This window comes from Podarcis gaigeae, assembly GCF_964106915.1.
Source record: "Podarcis gaigeae genome assembly, chromosome: 1".
NCBI lineage: Eukaryota > Metazoa > Chordata > Lepidosauria > Squamata > Lacertidae > Podarcis > Podarcis gaigeae.
In genome coordinates this window covers 136,300,579-136,319,505 of record NC_139678.1, presented here as the reverse complement: position 1 = coordinate 136,319,505, position 18,927 = coordinate 136,300,579, and the positions used below count along the sequence as shown (strand labels likewise).

General features: G+C 43.6%; 2 protein-coding genes across 6 annotated transcripts in view; one reads left to right on the top strand and one right to left on the bottom strand.

Moving 5' to 3' along the window:
• Nucleotides 1–17,422, top strand: part of LOC310831628 (uncharacterized protein) — a 466,313-nt gene extending 448,891 nt beyond the window's left edge. Inside the window, exons 2-3 of the mRNA XM_083712533.1 lie at nucleotides 14,643–15,046; nucleotides 15,182–17,422. The gene's annotated coding sequence lies outside the window, so the exon portion shown is untranslated. The remainder of the gene's footprint in view (nucleotides 1–14,642; nucleotides 15,047–15,181) is intronic.
• The window catches only part of ERBB4 (erb-b2 receptor tyrosine kinase 4), an 837,205-nt gene that overhangs the window by 573,635 nt on the left and 244,643 nt on the right, over nucleotides 1–18,927 (bottom strand). The gene's annotated exons all lie outside the window — the stretch shown is intronic.

Below are 18,927 nucleotides of genomic sequence, written 5' to 3'. Positions count from 1 at the left end.
ACATATATAATTTTTATTCTCTGGTTTTGTTTTTTAAGAAAAAAATGCTTGAACCCTATAATTATAGAGTTACTATAAATAAAATATGTATACCAACAAAAGTTTATGAAATGGACCTCTATGAATTATATGAATTCCTGAACAAAGGTAACATCTCTCAAACAGAAATATATTAAACTGTTATGCAAAAGAAAAGAGACAGAGAATGTCAGGTTCTGGTTTATGTACCTTTTGTGACATTTCACAAACCCTCCCTGCCTGGATTTTCATTCCAAAAACCTGTTACTATAATTAGGGTCACTCAGGGATGGGAAATGGCACACACATAAGATTCGCAATCTCCACATCATCACCTTTGCTGCATTAGCCACACATCCACAGAAAAATGGGATGCAAACATAAAATTGCACCAGTCAACATTATTTCGGGCTGGCATTTCTTCCCCATCTTTCTAAAGAAACAGAAGTGGCTTGCAAATAAACAATAACAATCAAACAGTAATAAATATCTAGCAATGCAATGCTATGGGGAGGCACTCAAGATGCTCTCTCCTGATCTTTCCACCAGTGCCAGCATTTCAGCCCCCTCTCCCCCTCCCCCGGTGCACTGTTCTGGAGGCTTCTCCTGGCACACACAAACCCTAGCCGGTTTCAGGGGGTGTGCACGGGGAGGAGGGGGGACCCATTGTGCAAGGGAAGCTATTTCACAGGGCAGTTGAATCCCACCCATGGAGCAAAGCTTTTGTCCGCCACAGGGCAGACACTCTGTGGGTGGAGCAGGAGGCCAGCCCACGGGGCATCCTTCTTGCTGCTGCAGAAACTTCTGTGGCAGCCCTCCAAAAACTCCTCTGAGCTCAGGCCCTGGTCAAGTCTGGTACCAGTTTTTTATGTTTATTATACCATCAGGCTGCAGAGCAGAGGGGGGAGAGAGAAGCAGGGGGCCATTCCATTGGGTTTGCTTAAGACAGCAGCTGCCTTTGGCTCTCCCTCAATTCCTAGCAGTGGCCATTCTGTCAGATTGCAAGAGAGGGGCAGATGCGAACAAACAGGGCAGTAGCATCACCCCTGCTAAGAGGCTACTGGCTCCTCTTCTCCCTGAATACTTTTCATTCCATCTCAGCAGGTCATTATAAGAACTCTGTAACTAGCGGCTTTGTGTGCTTTCCTCCCTCTTCCCACCCCACCTCCAGTTTTCTTTCATGTTGTGTTTTTTAGGTAGGCTGGGTCTGCTGTTGTTGCTGCTGCTGCTGACTTCTATGCTGCTTTTCGGCAAAAGAATGGGGTAAAAAAAATGCTTTCAATAAATAAAAATATTTAGAATTGGCAAGCCTAGTATGGCAACAGGGCTTCAGAACACCAACACTAGTGAATGGGGCCTAAATAGCCTTGTTTTGTTTCTCCAAGATCATTTCTGGACCTTCTGTATGTACTTTACAAGAAACTGCTGAATGTAAAGCACTAGCCTGGAGACCAAATCCTTGCCATTGTGCATTTTCTGTATATCTGAAGCTCCCTCAGCTCCAAGCAAGCACTGCATTGATTCAGCCATATAACTCCAATTTGCAAGGTCAAGATAAATAGAAAGTGCACTTGAAAGAAACAGAACATATCCAAGTTGAATTCCAAAGAAGGCAGTAAGTTGTCGCTCACAATGCTAGACGTAGCCATGTGTGCTACTGAAATCATCTCTGCCCATCCTATTTGACTGCAGGCTTTCAATTTTTGGTAGGTGCCTGCCCGTAGTCTCTTTTCTGAACTGTTCCAACCCAGCATTTCTTTCCCTAACCCTCCATTCGCAGTTCCATCTGATTTACTGATCTATTACCCATTTATATTAGGAACTTCTTCAGGGTGAAATTGAAGCTTGTCTCCATGAGAGGCAATAAAAAGCAACACAGTCAAGAATCACTGTAAGGTGATATTTTACTCCTTTAGCCCATTAAACAATAGATAAAACACTAGAGAAGTGAAATCACAGCAGTGATGTGATCTAAAAAACCACAAAAAAACCTTATATCCTTTTATTGTGGAGGAAAAGGCAACGGGGGGAGGGGCTCCATTCCTTTCCTTACTCACAACCTCTTGCAGATTCTCTTGCCTTTTTGTGACAGAAGGCCCACCCACGCTTCCATTTATCCTGTGTTTTATGGGTCCAAGGGTTGTTTCTTACTATCTTGCTTCTTTCCCTCAAAAACCCAATTGATGTTTGTTTTGATTCAGTGGTAAAAAGTGTGTTTTCCTGAGGAAAGTGGCAGGACAAAAAGAAAAAACCTCTCAGACCCATGACTTGAAATCACGGGACAAACGGAAGTGTGGCTGGCCCTTTACTGTGGGGGGTGTTTGGTTCCAGCCCCATTCCTTCCACAGTTCTGGAGTGGCAACCTCACCCTCCAGCCCAGGGTGGCCAATATGTTGCTTGACTACAACTCCCATCAGCCCCAGACAGCATGGTCAAGAGCCATGGATGATGGGAGCTGTAGTCCAATCATACTGCAGGTATCTGGTTGCCTGAAACCAAAATTTTCTGGCTTCCAAGCTTCCATTCATTCCAAATCACATCCACTGGAACACTCTTGGCCCTACACCATCTGTGCCTGCAAGTCCTTTTGTATTAAATATATTTTAACAGTGGTTTAGCTAAATTGATTCTGAAGCCAGTTAGAAATCATCTCCAGAATACAGAGGCCTTTTCTATCATCCTATCAGTCACAGTCCAAACTGTGTTATTCCAAGACAACAACATGAGATAGCACAGAAGGAGCTACACACACACACACACACACACACAGACTTTCTGCCTTTTTCTCTTCTCCTTTTAGACAAATATTGGGGGGAAAGGGATAGGTTACATGTCTGGAATATTTCAGATATGTACTATATAGCTGAGCTGTAAAAGGAGAAGTTTCTGATGGAACTGACCTTTTCGCTCCTTTCCTCCGCCTTCCTGCTGGAAACTTTTGCCACCAGTCAGATACGCAGCATTTATGTTTCGTGACTGACAATTATCTCATAATGAAAAACAAGTCACAATTAATAAAGCTCAAAACTAATACCTGCTAAATTCATTTAATGATTTAATGAACTAGGGGAGAGCGTTATGGTGGGGGGCGGGGCAGAATAGAAATTTAAGAGCAAAGGGATTCCATTTCCAGTTAGAACTTAAAATCATTCTTGAGTCTTCATTGAGGCTCCAAAAGCAGGGGCTTCATATTTTAATTCCCTACTTTTACAAAGGAACACCTCAAAGCCCAGCAAAGATCCATCTAGGGTTGAATTGTTGACCTTTTGGTAGCAGCGGCTCACCTGGTGGGCTGGGGGAAATCACATTTGAAGCCTTGTTGTTCTGGATCCATTATGCCTGCGTATGCACACATACAGTCAGTATTGAGTCGTGTGTGTGCCTATCACATGCAGGGAGAACTATGACGATAGGCACACGCGCTACTTAATATTGACTATGTGTGTACATACGCAGGCATAACAGACCCAGAATAGCAAGTCTTCAATTGTGGGATCAAATGTGTGCCCCCGTTTCTTCTAATTGCACCCACCTTCCCCTCCATACAACTGAGCCAAACAGAAACGAAAACGACAAGCCTTCCAGCCTCTTTTTCTTCTCTGCAGGAGGGAGGGGGCGGTGGGGTACCAAGTGTCTTCCCTGAAGCTGGCAGGGAAGAAGGAGCCATCTGGCTACCACGGTTTCTTACTCGGCTTACAAGGCCAGCCCAAAATTGTAAATCCCTGTGTATTTTGGGGTTTTCAAATATTTGCACAAATAATTATTTAACCGGCTTCCCCCTGTAGCCCAACCTAAGAACATTTTATTTAAAGGGCAGGTGTGGTTGCAAACTCAGGGTGGGAGCAGATCTGGGTGTTATGGGAGAGGGGCAACCCATGGGCTGCCATTAGGCTAGGCTATTCCACACACAGACTCATAAGAGGAAGCAACTCAATAACTCAACAGTGGTGCCCCTGAAGAAGGCTGTATTTCACTGTGTGTTAACCACAACTAATCCCTTTTGATGTCTAACAGCTTTAGAAATAACTTTGTACGAAGCCCAGAATCCTGTTGTGCTGCTAAAGGTTTAGTTTTTTTGAGATCCAAAACCAATCCTTGAATGAGTGTGATTTCAACAGTTTTGGCTCACTTTTTAAATAGGGTTTGCCTGTAGAAGTCACTCTGCAAATCAAACAGAGGCCCTTTAAAAATAATAATAAACTTAAAATTTTATAGTGGTTCTCACAAGAAAGCTGCCCAGATATGCTGGTGTAGAAATAAAAAACAGAGCTATTATTTTGGTAAGAAAATCTTAATATTCCATTCACACCTTGTAATGCTTGGGCCAAATGATAAAAAGCACAAGGCAGGAAAACTTCCAAAGCTCATCTAGTCTATCGCCTTCCCTAAGGCAATAACCTCTGTACAATGATAACAGACTCATAATTATCTTAAAGCAGAGATTTTATTTGGGGGGGGGGGGAATCCATATGAGAAAGCCACAGATGGTACTGCAGGAAAGGAAAATAAGCAAAACAAACTCTAGCAAAGAGTATAATACTGAAGTATAGCCATCGCAGGCCTCTCTACATGTCGCTGAACTACAACTGCCATCACTGCCAATGGCCAGAGATTATGGGAGTTGTAGTTCAGTAATATCCGGAGTGCAAAGGGCTCCACTTCCCTCTGGACCTAGAAGAATAGGAGGCTCCTTCCTCTACCTGCTTGCATAGTACCACCTTGGGACCTGATAAAAGCCTGCAGCCCCCCCCCCCCCCGGCAACGATCCTGCTGGTAGAAAGGTAGCTATTTGTTTGTTTTTAAATAGAACGTGTTTTATTTATAATTTTTATAATTTATGCAAAATACAATTACATAAAATGATAGGAACATAATGAAATATTGTTGAAGCAGAATCATAGAATCCTGGAGCTGGAAGGGACGCCGAGGGCTATCTTTCGAGTGCAACCCCCTGCAATGTAGGAATCTCAGCTAAAGCATCCATGACAGACGGCCATCCAACCTCTGCTTAGAATCCTCTAAGGATGGAGAGTCCAGAACCTCCCAAGGGTGATCAACCATCCATGTAAACAACACTTATTTGACCCCAATTATTTCACACGGGGGGGGAAACCTACAGATACAGTCCAAAAGGTGCACAGGGAGTTCTGTAATATGGGAGTTCTGGTTTAAAAAGATCTTGTCATCTGGAGGAGCCCTGGCTGGCTAGATAAAACACTATAGCCCCCACACTCTTACCTGGGAGTAAGGCCCACTGAACTCAGTGTGGCTTTCTTCTGAGTATATACTTAGTTATTTACTAGATGCAAGTCAGCAGCACCAGATGACCCCACTCGGTTAGGATTTCACCCAGCGCCTTGCAGAGCCGGGGTGACGCTGCCGATGGGCCCTACGCCCCTTGGCAACATCCAAAGGCTCTGATCTGCTAGGCGCTGGGGTAGACTGCACCCTGCACCTTGCAGAGTCAGGCCCAGCACTGGTGGCAGCAACAAGCGATTTTCACCTGTGGTCCCCTTGGAATATCCTGTGGGGCCCCAGAGGGCCATATGGCCCCCAGTTGGGAAACACTGCTCTATGGGAGCTACCTCATCATTCAATTCATATGTCTCACTTTACAACAGGCATAGGCAAACTTTGCCCGCCAGATGTTTTGGGACTACAAGTCCCATGACCCCTAGCTAACAGGACCAGTGGTCATGGATGATGGGAATTGTAGTCTCAAAACATCTGGAGGGCCAGTTTGCCTGTGCCTGCTTTACAGGTACTAGTGCTTACAAAGGCCTTCTGCACAAGCTCCAGAATCGTATTTAGAAATGAATATTCTTTTGATTAAATTTCTAGCAGTGCTGGCCTTTTCATTAGGCTGAGTGAGGCGGCCACCTCAGGTGGCAGCTGCTGGGTGGGAAGTGGCAGGGTCAGGGCCGTCTGTAGCATATGTGGTGCCGTGGTGCAAAGATCTGCCCAGCGCCCCAATTTTTTTTGGGGGGGGGCAGCTCAAAGTTGTTGAGCTTTTAAGGAGGGGAACAGCGAAAACCGCTAACATGGAGAGAAAAACAAGCAGCAGCAATAATTCCGTCTTTCCGTTTTTGCGATCATGCGAAAATGAAAGACATCACTAGGGGGCACCGCTGGATATGTTGATTCTGGAGGTCTTCTGCAAAAGAGAATGGAAATGACCCATCGACCGCAATCACCCGGGTGTTGCCGTTAAGAGCTTAGGTGGCTTCAGCACCCCACCCCCCACCCCGAATTTGGCGCGTGGGTGCACTGCACCCCTTGCATCCCCGGGTAAAGACAGCCCCGGGGCAGAGCGTGTGAGGGCACAGCTATGCCTGCCACACATTCAGCCCTGCTGCACCTAAGGTAGCCTGTTACTCTCTTAACTGATGGAGAGAAGCCAGCACAGAAGTAAAATTCAAAGGCCAGTTTGGTTGGCTTCCGAGTGTGGGATTGGGTGTGCGCATGTGCCATCGCTCATCCCAGGCACCAAATGTCTTCAACCAGCCCTGATTCCTAGGTAGAGAACAAAGTCATGGCAGTGCCCCTGTGTCTGTCAGAACTCTGGCTCAAGTATATGTTGCACACGTAGTTGTCAGGTAGAAAAGCACCTTCTGTTTTAAGCACAAGCTGGAACAAATCTTTCTGAAAATTATGTTCAGGATTTCTGGCCAGCTGGCGCAGAAAAAAAAGGCTCATAAAGGCCTTGCTGAATTCCCTTGTAAAACAATATTTTCAAATTTATTCCTTTTCTTTTTAATAAAAGGCTATCTTGCATTCCCCCAAAATCAAATTTAAATATACAACAATAAAACAGGCATTAGTCTCCCTGTCAAAAATTGCAATCATATCTTCCTCAGGTGAAACATACAGAGCCTGCCCTAAGGCTAGAGTGAGCAAGGCTACAGTTGCCCATAATGTTCAGCAGGAAAGGCAGGAGAAATTTATCTATGGTGACACAATCTATATTGCACTGGCAAAAGCACACAGCAGAGCCACTCAGAATATTTTAGATAATGCCTTGATGTAATTGATAGCATTAAAGCCGTACGTCTCTTTCACTATTCTGGTACAATGATGGGGGAAACGCCAATAAGATGACCTGCCTCTTCGTTCATCTTGGATAGAAGCAGGAGAGCTCTTGCAAGCAAACCAATTCACACACATATGCAGAGTGCTATGATGGAGATTCGCATTTAAACCTCTCTCCTCTCAGTCAAGTGCCTCGGTCAAGTGCTGTGATGGGGCAATTTCTCCATGCAGCATCGGGGTGGTGAGGAAATCGCTGTCTCTGCCCTTCAGAGATCTGCTGCTGAAGGATGCTGAGGAAGGCGGGGGGCTGGGGGGCCAGTTAAAAGGGCTTTGTGGGCCAGACACATCCAATGTGTCCACTCTATGGTTTCCTATAGCATTCCATGTATATTGCTGTATATTACCTTAAAAATACTCTGAAAAAAACAAATACAGTAATCCCTCATCTTACATGGAGGTTTGGTTCCAAAGATTCCAGCTTTACATGAAAATTGTGTACAGTCCAGTTCTTGGAGCCACCACTTGGCTAGTGGGTTAGGGGGAGAAAGAGAGCGTCCCCAGCAGTCTCAGAGTCTGTATGCTGAGTGGGCTTTGCCCAGCAAGCAGCTAAAGTGCTTAAAATCTCTTTTTGCACTGGGTAACCCCATGCAAAAAGAGTTTTTAAGCTTTCCATCTTGCTTGGGACATAACGTGAGCAATTTCAACCAGCCCATCTTCAACCATCTTCAAATCAACTGCTACTAAGATGAGGGACTACTGTAAATAAAAAAGATGAAGTATAATTTTCTACATAGAAAAGGGCAAGGAAACCCAAGCACACACGAGTATGTGAGAGTTGTTGTGATGATGACAGCTTCTCCTATTAAATATTTCTGGTAGTGGGGCTGAGCTAAATGTACTGAACTGACACAGTACTTGTTAGTTGGCAAGGGGAAAAGAAAACATAGAAAGAATTCCCTGGATGCCAAGATCCAGGTTTGGGAGAAGTATTTTTTGGTGAGTAAAACATGGAAAGATAGGCTGTTAGACCTTTAAAATATGACCTTGTCAGTTTCAAAACTTCCCTCTTCCCCTAGCATAGAAAAAGGCCATACGTTTGGTATGTTTAAAATTGTTTACTTACAAACTCTCTAAAGATTAAATTCATGTGCTTTCCCATACAGCAGCCAGAAAACACAGGCAGTACAATTTGGCTCAGTGGTGGTATAGCCATGCAGTCTGAACTGGAGCAACAAACTCAGATCTTCCCACATTGAGCTTCTCAGGTAGACTGAAGGGGAACAAAGGCCTTTCTTCCCAAGGTGAGGGGGAGTGATCTAGCTTACACTATGGCATTAACCCCTTGATGCATAAATTAGACTTAAGCATACAGTACAGTGGTACCTCAGGTTACAGATGCTTCAGGTCACAGACACTTCAGGTTACAGACTCCGCTAACTCAGAACTAGTACCTTGGGTTAATAACTTTGCTTCAGGATGAGAACAGAAATCGCGTAGCGGCAGTGCAGCGGCAGCAGGATGCCCCCTGAGCTAAAGTGGTACCTCAGGTTAAGAACAGTTTCAGGTTAAGAACGGACTTCCAGAATGAATTAAGTTCTTAACCCGAGGTACCACTGTAGTAGCCCAAGCTTAGTATTTACTCAGAAGTAAGTCCTGCTAAATTAAATGGAACTCATAGGCACTCAGTCTTGCCCATTCTTATTGATGTGAAAATCACACATCCCCCTAAACTCTCTAAATGTACAATGCAACAGAAAGTGAAAATATCAATGAAAATAGGAAGGAATGTTTGATGCATGAGTGCTACAGCAGCTATCATGACAATGTTATATTACTAGGCACCTTTATATCAAACGACATGTGTAGTAGATCGAACAATATTTTATTACTTGCCTCTTCAGAGCTTTCTATTTCTGAGCATTTGATAAAATTCTGAATGCCTCAGCTTTTCAAGGGGAACAAAAATATGCCAAGGTGCCTTTACTTCTAAAGGCAGTGAATCTCAGCTAGGCTAGCAATCTGGGGGAAATGTCACAGTATGTTCAAGCAGCTAAGCGATTTCCCCTTCCCCTTCTCCCAACATTGTGTAAACGTGTGTGACGAGAACAGCAAGGCTTTGCTCCAGAGGTTGACACTTAATGCAATTGTGGAACTCTGATCTCCAGGGAACAAAAGATGCAAACTGCTATTGTCCCAAAGGAGCATAAAGGAGCTCTTTCAGCTGTAGCTAATGTCAGTCAGCTCAGGGAGCAAGTCCCAAGCGCATTGCTAAAGTGGGTGTCCTTGCCAAACAACATGCTACTATGTACTGCTAGTGAATGAGTTGACTGGGTCAGTCTCCCTTTGAAAATGCTTCATCTTAGAATGAAAGCCACCAGGTACATTTTTACAGCTCCTTGAAATGGAATACCAGCTACTGAAGATTTGCGTGTTCAGGCCCAGAGAACTCCCTCCTAAATAAAGACACATTTGACTCAAATTTTAGTTTTGGTTTTTGGCAGAATTTAAGCCACAACTTTACTGATTACAGAAAAGTGAGTGCTTGCATAGGCTCTGGTTCAACTAGCTCCCTACACCCTTGCAGGTTCCAGAGCCCTGTTTGCAACCTGAAAAGAACACAATCCACGTCTGCACACACACGGGTCGCAATTCGCCGTTTCTGTGCATGCGCGTGACGTCATTTTGCTCGTCTGTGCATGCGCGAACGGTGAAACCCGGAAGTAACCCTTTCCGGTACTTCCGGATCGCCGTGGGACGCAACCTGAAAGCGCACAACCTGAAGCAAACGTAACATGAGGTATGACTGTACATGATTTTTTCCAGGTTTAGCAAAAGAGCTTGTTTTTCTCATGATGGTGCATGCATAGCACATCCCTATCAATCTCATCAGATATGCATGTATTAGAAGCCTCTGAATGTGCAAATGTGTAGCAAAACAGACACAGGCTCTGTTCTACTCATGGTGATGTACTTACACTCTTATATGAAAAGTGTTGATGCATTCATCACAGCTAGAAAAATCTAACAAATAAAGAGATGCTGGCTATCCTAAACTTTAGATTTATATTAATAAAATCTTGGAGAGATGAATATTCTCCCCATATCAGCTATAAAATACACAAAGTTCACAAACATTTAAAATAAATCCATCAAGAAAATACAACTAAGAGACTGTATTGAAAAAGTGCTCATCCAACAGTGCCATAAAAATTGCCAGAATTTATACTACAGAATGTTCCCAAATAACAACAAAAAGTGTGGTTAAACTGGGATGTCTTAAAGCTGTTCTGCTGGAGAAAGCATTCCACAAACAGAATGAGCGGGGGGGGGGGGGGCAGAGGGGAAACATTCTCGCATGGCCACTCCCTGACCTCTGGGGGAGGGGATGACTCAGATAAAAGTCTCTGATGAACACCACATGCATTTATACCAATAGCAGATATTTATTATACTCTTTCTCCCTGTTTTTCCATGCACTGAGGCATTTTTTTCACAGAACATCCAGTTCTGCCCTGAATATTTGAATAGCAGCTTCCTGCTCTCTCATTTAATCTCCATGGGTTTTTTTGTTTGTTTGTTTAATGTGGAGACAAAGCCCACAAAGCTCATTCAGGTAACAGGTAAGACAGTTCAACAGATGAGTTTGAGCCGTGGGTGCAGCTTCCCCGAGACATGAAGCACAGAGACACACCAGGTACCCTCAATGCCACTCCATTAGTGCATCCAGGCCTCCACCCAGGAGGACGAGAATGTGTTCCTATCACATTGTTTTGCACAGAGCAGGAGCTTGGCAGAAGGTTTGTGGCATACAATAGATTTCAAGCACTTTCGGTGCTGCTAATTGTAATTTTCCAATGCATCCTGTCCAAAAGATTGGGCAAAGAAAGAGCTTATGCAACTTATCATTAGCTTCATGGATCAATATCGTTTAGGAAATACAAAACAACTCTAGTTGTTTAAAGACAAGAAGTACCAGGAGGTGTCCCCTCCTTTTGTTGACAGCAAATCCCAGTATTGATCTGTCTACAGTGTAACTGCAAAATTTGCAGAAAGCAGGTGGACCTGCTGAGAATATAAATAGAGCCACTCTTCTTGCTTGGCTCTGTGTGAGGTCCCTGCAAGCTCCCCCTGGGTAAGGCAGCCTATATCCTAACTAAATGATACATTCATCTGGTAGCAGAAGAATATAAAGAACTGACAAACTAGAACCAATTTTTCCAAAAGATATTTTCTCCTGTTATTCTCCGAGAATATCTTCTTTTCAATTGTCCCAGCTGAATTCCCTCAAACTCTCTGTGCCTTGGCTGATTTTGAAGCAGATAGCATATAGGACTATATATGAAGGTAGACCACAGTCCATTGTATTTAGTGATTTCTAAAATAAGCAGTAGAATTCTGAAAGCATATGAATTAAGATTTATAGAGTATAGACGCAAGCTAAACAGTGTTCGCATTATTCACCCCCACAATAACCTTGAGTGGCAAGTCACAGTAACCTGACCAGCATCTCAGCTCTCATTGCCAAAAGCCTACTCACTGAGTCCCAGTGACTAAGCTCATATCAGAACCCAGGTCTCACAGATTAAAGTCAGAGCTTTATTCACTAGGAAACATAAGGCCAATGTGGAATTTCTTTCCACACAATCAGAAGATTTGATTCCATTCATTTTTTGGCTTAACTAGGACCTTGGAGTTTCTTGCACACTAGAGAACTTAAATTATCAGAGTACAGCATGAAAGGTTGTATTATCACCATTTAGTGAACTTGTGAACAGGCCATTGCTCTTCCCCTGTGAAGCTTACCTTTGATCTCTGCAGACCAGCCACTCTTATATTTCATGGCTTTTTCACTTCTGCTTATAATTATTACTTCATGACCTGGACAAAGCTGGTTTCAAAGCTCATGCCGCATGCAAAAGGCTAGCAGCCTTGAATGTGCCACACGTTTATTTATCCATTTATTTTTAGCTGCAATCAGTTATCTCAGGTACCTCTCTGTAGAGCAGACAGAAGTCAGTATAGAGGGGGCTCGTATTTTCCCCAGAAAGTTCACTCCCAGTCTCTCTTTCTCTAGGGATAATCTTACACTGTAAATAATATCCAAAGAGGCCAAGTGTAATTTAAAATACCTGTAATATGTTCTGTTCTGTCAAATGAATTATATACTAAACAACTAAGGAGGGAGAAGCACACAGGAAAAAATTGGTCAGAAAAGATTAACGGGAAAGATTGCCAATCCGAGAATGTGAAAAACCCTCACCATTTGCTGCCTTCGTTTTCCCACAGAATAAGTTTAGAAAACTGGTCCTATTTATTGTATTTATTGTTTTTGTACAGCCCTATGACATTTAGCTATGTCCTAGCAGTCTACAAATAGCTTAAATAAAGATTCCACATCCCTCAAGCATCCACTGGGCACTCCTGCGACCAGCTCAGCACATGGCAGCACAATTAAAAGTCCATCTGGGGTGTGGTTGTGACACAGGATGCTGGCTTGCATTGCAGTTTGCCCTGAGCCGGCTGCCTTTCCCACCACACAATGAGAAGCCTTCATCAGACACCATGTTAATTAGATTACACGTTTTCCTGAGAGGATTAAGGTAAACAAAAACCCTTCTAGAGGCAAAGCAGAAAATAAAATAAAAAAGCTTGCTCCTCTCATTCCCCAAGTGCTGTTAGATTTTTCTAACGTTCATCTGTTTACTCCTCCAATGATGGAACTGGAGTTTTGTTTTTCTTTCAATAGTAGCACAGCCTCTGTTATTCTCAGGTGGCAATAGGACATGACGGTATCTGGAGGTCAGTCAACGTGGGAGTAATCAATGTTTGCATTAGTTCCCATCAGATGGCATCTCAGACTTTTTTCTTTTTTCTTTTTTGCAGCTATGGACAAGCATCAGCACTGTCACAATGCATGCCATCCAAAATCCTGACAATTACACTGTGGGATATGAGCCAATCATAAGCACTGGTAGGAAAAGGAAACGTCTGCATTGATTGCTAAAGGAAGCATTGTTTACCATTCCCAGCAAGGAACGTATAAATGGTACTTGCTCCCCCAATAACCACCACCGATCCGCTCCTACTATTTGAAGGTATGTATTGACCAAAAGCACAATGAAACTGGGCTGCTGTTTCTTATTGTGGATGAAGAGGGAAGTGTCCAAAACAGGCAAAGAAAATTGGCACGCCCTATAGTGAAAGCTGGGTAAAAGCGGGTGGCTCTGTGGTCTAAACCACGGAGCCTCTTGGGCTTGCTGATCAGAAGGTTGACGGTTCAAATCCCCGTGACAGGGTGAGCTCCCATTGCTTGGTCCCTGCTCCTGCCAACCTAGCAGTTCGAAAACACGTCAAAAGTGCAAGTAGATAAATAGGTACCGCTGCGGCGGGAAGGTAAACAGCGTTTCCGTGCACTGCTCTGGTTTGCCAGAAGTGGCTTAGTCATGCTGTACGCCGGCTCCCATGGCCAGTAAAGCGAGATGAGCGCCGCAACCCCAGAGTTGTCCGTGACTGGACCTAAGGGTCAGGGGTCCCTTGACCTATAGTGAAGGCTACAATTGCTCATGGATCTCCTAGTCAGGAGTCACCTGACGAGTCCCGTCAGTGGAAGCCTGAACAAGGGCTTCCCCCTTCACTTTCCCCCCACACGCCCCCAATGGCTCTGGGGGGCTGGTAGAACCCTCACAATAGGGCATGGGGGGAAGAGAGGGGAGACTGCTTGTGCTGGTGGAGAATCAGAAGAAGGCCATGTTGTCTCTCCCCACCCCAGTCACAAAACTTCTGTGTTCCAAGAACATCAAAAGAACCTTCATGGATCAGATTGTGAGTCAATTTACCCCAGTATCTTGTTTCAAAAAGTGGTCAGACAGATGTGTCTGAAACGTCCAGACAACCTAGGAATCTGCACACAACACGAGAGAGAAATGTAAGAACACATATGCATATATTGACAGGAAAGGCAATGAATATTGCAGCATAGGAGTGAACAAATGTGAATCTTTAAATTCTCACATTCTGGATCTAAACCACAATTTTTCCCCTCAGAGAATATGCACAACGCTTTTCAATCAGCTCACGGTGCATAGAATGATCAAGCTAATAAAAACGACTTTAAGGGTGCATTAAATTTGGGTTTGGGATAGCTCTTGTATTTGCAGCATAAATGCTAATAAAATTATAAATCTGCTATTAACTTTTTATTTCTTTACCAAGTGATCAAGATTTTTAATGGGTGCTTTAAAAAGGTGCATATGACTAACTAGAAAGGTACAAGAGCATCAGTGAAATAAGAATAAGCCTATATGCTGCTGGGATTATTCGTCTGTCTTTCATGGGGCCTCTTCAAGGTGGACGAGGATTGATGTATAGCAAAGGAAGGTTAGTGTGTGGTGGGGGGAGGGAATACTTTAATTTAAATGACAACTGAAGCATCTCCTCAACAGATTATACTCTAGGGACAACACTTAATACGTAGTGTTAACTTTATAATAATTTCATGTCAGTGATACAGCAAAGCTTACTCATTAGGATCATACAGCTTGTTCATTGTAAGTTAATATACTATGTTATGCTTTGCTCTCAAACTAAAAAAAAAGAGTGTGCATGTAATTGCCGCCCATGGAATGGATATCAGATGGATAACCCTTTCAGACATTAAGGTTCGTGCATTTCATTATATGCAATTAAAAACATATTTCAGTCTTGTGCATGAAATAATGGCAATTAAAGAATTACGGTTTCTGGTTTGGAATGGAGCTTCTTTAGCTCACAGTATCTCACTTTAAAATAAGACTTACTAAAAATCATAGGAAATAATCAATGATGCTATATTTCCAGTTTTCAAAAATATTCTTCCTCAAAAGACTGTCCCACTTGCGTAACTCAAATACCAAGTCAAGGTGCTTCATCTGGTTTATGCTCAGTTGTTTGATTGCACAGATGGCAGCCTTTTTCACTGTTGCAGCAGCTGTCTCCTCTCTCTTCTGGAGAGGCACCAGCAGTGGCGTAGCGTGGGTTGGCAGCACCTGGGGCAAGGCAAGTAATTTGTGCCCCCTAACCCGTGGATTTGCGCCCCCTAACCCATGGATTTGCGGGCCCCCCTGCACCCCCCCCACGCTACGCCACTGGGCACCAGAGCTCACCACAGCCTGAATCTGGAAGCCTCCAGAGTTAGGAGTCCAGGGACTGTGCACCTTCATATATGCTATCTTCTATCTGCAAACTGAATTTTCTCCCACACTGCACAAACCTCCTGGGCACAAAAGTTAGCACATACAGGAGATGGACACTACCCTAATCATTTATCTGATGCACTATTTTTTATATACAGCAGGAGTTGGGGAACCTCAGTCCTGGGCATTGTGTATGTGTCACATGCTGCTCTCCAGGCCTCTATATCAAGCCCCCAAGACTCTCCTCAGTCCAAATCCCCATACCTGTGTCACACCTGCCTCTTTTGCCTCTGGCCTTGCTCAATATATAGGGACGCGGGCAGTCCTGTGGTCTAAACCACTGAGCCTATTGGGCTTGCTGATCAGAAGGTTGGCAGTTCAAATCCCCACGACGGGGTGAGCTCCCGTTGCTTGATCCCTGCTCCTGACAACCTAGCAGTTTGAAAGCACCCCAAAAATGCAAGTAAATAAATAGGTACCGCACCGGCAGGAAGGTAAATGGCATTTCCATGCTCTGCTCTGGTTTCGGTGTTCCATTGCACCAGAAGTGGCTTAGTCATGCTGGCCACATGAACCAGAAAAACTGTCTGCGGACAAATGCTGCACCGCAACCCCAGAGTCGTCTGCGATTGGACTTAACTGTCCTTTACCTTTACCTTTTCAGTCCTTTTTGCAATGTGGAGGGGCATTGAATATGCCATCCCCTAGCCTAGCTGTACCTGAAGCTGCATCTTCCAGGGTTCTTCATTGCACAGAGAGCCTCCAAGTCGCAAAAATTATGCTAGGACATGGGAAAGCCAGTACGAGACACATGAAAATGGGGGTTGGGGCTACCAATGGGACTCTGCCTCTCACTGTGCTGTTTCTTCACATTTGTAACACCCAAATAGGGTCATACTTTGGCAATCATGAAGGAGAAGAGTATTTTGCAATTGAGAGTCATACTGATATGACAACTGTATTGTTGTTAAAGCTCATGGCCAAACAAATATTGATTGGCTTGTGCACTTGAGAAATATGAATGGCCCAGAAGCTCAGATTTGTACGTGGTTTGTAAATTTAAGAAGGTATGTATGCTTGGCCAATCTTTGGCCATGATTGCAACAGGACATGAGAGTGGAGGGAGTTTCTTAGGCATGGTGGACCCCCAAAGCGAGAGCCAGTTTATCCACCCAGCAGACTCATGTGGTGAAGCTGCCCTAGACTGTGCAACCTGACGCCACAGGTGTGGGTTCAAAGGTTTGAATGCTCTCTCTTTCTAGAAAATTAACAAAAGCACTTAGCATGTCAAACAGAAGGGGTAAGCTTGGGATATACTATTTCTCTATCTGCAGAGAGTTTGATGTGTTTTTCCCAATGTGGGGGGGGGGGGGGGGAAGAAGTCAAGTCCTGAAGCACTTATCCCAGGGGAAAGTTTACCACTAGATACAGCTTTTACAAATTGGCACCTAGCACAAAGAAAAATATACTTTGTAGCCAATACTGTATTCTTTAAAATATATATTCTGCAAATAGGCATTGCAACAGATCAATGCATTACTACAAATGTTTAAAATATAAAGCTCTACATCTTAGCAGGACTACAGGGGTGCATTAAGCATAAACTTTAATTCAGGTTATATCTCTGTCTGTTCGCAGAGGTTTACAGCTCTTTTGTCTTTCTGATTTGTCTTACTGGCAGGGCAAAAGAAGCCACTTGTGTGTAACATGGGCTTTATCATCACTCAAGAGAAAACAAGCAGTTTCCATGAGAGTGCTAATGCCTTCACCAGTTATCCAAGGTTTCAGATCTCTCACTCTGGGGTTCATGCACAGAAGGCAGATTAAAATATAACACACTAGTTGCTCAGCTTGTTTTTAATCACAAATGCATAGTCTTTGTTCCATTGGCATCTTCTTAGAACGTCCACGGAAGACCACAGTTGGCAAGACTTAAAAAACATAATCTAGTAACTGCATTTCTTAATGAGACTGACAGAGGTTTGGATAGATAATTTGCTCTTAAAAAGTGTCTTTAGGTAAAATAGGGGGAAATCAGATGAAATTCAGTTTTTCCAAAATAACCCATGATTTAATTATTTTTTGTCCACACCAAACTATAACCTTCTGACATTACCTTCCAAAACACATATTTGTCCAGGACGAAACAACACATTTCTGGTAAGTGAATCTCCAAAGTAAAACTAGCTTTGTTCCACTCGCTCACAGAATGGATAGAGAAGTTTCAAGGTGTTTACATTGGAAAATTAGTCATATAGTCTACATGGCCCTGCACTTCCATTTGCATTGTGAAGCAATAAGAGCACCATAAACCTTGTTTTTAGATTTTAAAAAAATGGTTATGGTCAATTTATCTTATGCAAACTCTCTTATTTTAACTAATTTAAATGAATGAATGGGAGAAGGTTGCAACCCATCTTAGTGGGAGTCTGGAGGCAGTATTTCCTATTAAAATGAATGGGAAGGTAGCTATGTTCAGATTAATGAGCTTTTATAAGAGAACTATGTCCCATATAAAGGAATCCCAGAGAAAAACAAAGCCCAAAACTACAATAACTGTAAGTTTTTATAAAAACAACAGAAGCACACATTGTATTTCAGTGCTTCACTATGAAAATATAAGTTCATAATATCAGAAGTTAGAATAATCCGATGAAGTTGAATGTTCGGGAATCCAAGACAGACAAAAGGAGGTACTTCTTAATACAGTGCATGATTAAACAATGAAATCTTATACCACAAGATGTAGTTATGGCCACCAACTTGGATGACATAAGAAGATAAATTATTGGAGGAAAGGACTATTATTGGCTACTAGTCATGATGGCTACGGAGGCTAAATATCAGTTGCTGGGGAACAGGAGTTGGGGACAGGGCTGTAGATATCATGTCCTGCTTGTAGGCTTTCCATGGGCACCTGGTTGGCCATAGCCATAAAGGCTGCTAGATTAGAAGGGTCTTTGGCTTGATGTAGCAGAGCTTTTCTGCAGTCTCCAATCAAGTTGCAATGGTGGGGGGAGGGCGAATTACTTGCAACATAGACTTGCAACATAGACAACATAGACATAGACAATCACAACTGCAGGCATAAGCATATTTTGCCTACAAGATTTGATGTACAAAAGTGCCACTCTCTTTTCTCCGTAAGCTTTTTCTTCTTAATAAGAAAAGTAATGTTATTTTCACGATTTGGGGAGAGACACTAGAGAAATGGTTTTGAAGTACCAAGCAAGTTGGCCTAAATTTATCCTCACCCATACTAAGGTGGTAAGTGTTAGAAAACGGGATACTAAAAATGTAAAAGGTAAAGGTAAAGGTACCCCTGCCCGTACAGGCCAGTCTTGACAGACTCTAGGGTTGTGCGCTCATCTCACTCTAGAGGCCGGGAGCCAGCGCTGTCCACAGACACTTTGGGTCACGTGGCCAGCATGACGAAGCTGCTCTGGTGAGCCAGCACAGCGCACAGAAACGCCGTTTACCTTCCCGCTAGTAAGCGGTCCCTATTTATCTACTTGCACCTGGGGGTGCTTTCAAACTGCTAGGTTGGCAGGCGCTGGGTCCGAGCAACGGGAGCGCACCCCGCCGTGGGGATTCAAACCGCCGACCATACGATCGGCAAGTCCTAGGCGCTGAGGTTTTACCCACAGTGCCACCTGCGTCCCAACTAAAAATGAGGAACACCCAAATAATTGGTTTAGATTTCACAGAA